This window comes from Lipotes vexillifer, unplaced genomic scaffold (assembly GCF_000442215.2).
Source record: "Lipotes vexillifer unplaced genomic scaffold, Lipotes_vexillifer_v1.1 scaffold1213, whole genome shotgun sequence".
Lineage (NCBI taxonomy): Eukaryota > Metazoa > Chordata > Mammalia > Artiodactyla > Lipotidae > Lipotes > Lipotes vexillifer.
Window position 1 is genome coordinate 26041 of NW_006795911.1, and position 1302 is coordinate 27342.

Below are 1302 nucleotides of genomic sequence, written 5' to 3' on the forward strand. Positions count from 1 at the left end.
TCTCAATAACACTGTTAAAATAGCAAAAATAGTAATGATAATAAGCAATAAAATAAACAAAATCTGAAAATGGAGCTAAGGTAGCCAGTTCCCCAGCCAGGGATTGAACCCAAGCCCTCGGCAGTGAAAGCACAGAATCCTAACCAGTAGACTACCAGGGAATCCCCTAAATGGAGTTAGTGAGTTGGCAAAACTAATCCAAGGCGATGGCAGTCAAAATAGTGCCTCCTTTGGGATGGTTGGGGATTGGGGGGGAGGAATGACTGGGAATGAGCAGGTGGGAAACTTCTCAGGGTAGAATGTTCTATATCTTGATCTATATAATAGTTATAAAAATTGGCACGTTTTTAAATGATAACTGAAAAATAAAGAACTTTTAGAAACATTAAGATGCGGTACAATGGAATGGAGAATAAAGAACTGGACTTTCTATATTATTTTCTATGAAAAAAATCAATGCTTTCTGTCTGCTTTTCCCTCCCTTAGAGATTTTGATGCAATTAGCATTTTAGAGGCTCTAAGGATTTTGCAGTATAGCAACTGGCTTAACTTTGTTTTAAACCAGAGTTTCCAAGACTTACTGGATCACTGAAACTTTTTTTTTTTTTAACACTTTTAAACATCTGATGGAACAAGTGTTCCAAAGGGATATAATTTAGGAAACGCTAAACAAGCCAATTAAAAATATACTGTTTAAAATCTCCGGAGGTTTAGAGAGGTTAATTGTTTTTGTCAGAGCTTAAGCAGCCAGAAAAGGGTAGAGGCAGGATTGAAAACACAGGGAATTCTGATTCAAAGGTCAATCCTCATCCCTCCAGTCCTCACTTATCTGCCCCAGGCCTTGGTTTTCTCATCTATAGAATGAGGAGGTGAGAGCATGTAGAATGGTAGATAGCAATCAGCACCCCACTTTGTCCACATGTGTTTTGGGTGGCTTAATTAAACATTCTAAGTTTTAGATTCCTATGCTGCAAAATGAGAATAATAATACTCTAAATGAAATGAGAATAAAAAATAACTTCTGTAAAATACCCAGTATTTTACAGAACACTTTATTTCTATTTATTTTAACACTCTTGTTTCTATTTTATTTTCATCTAAAAAATTGCTCAATAAAATAAGAGATGCTTTAAAATGTTGTAAGGCTCAGGCCTGTCCATGCTGGACTATTCTATGTGTGAAAGGTCAGCAATTATTCTTCTGCTTTGGGTCTTCATCAATAAATATCTGGCCTGGCATACAGAGATACTCATTAAATATCCTACCTCACCCATCTGGCCTTTAAAAAAAGCATAATTTAAA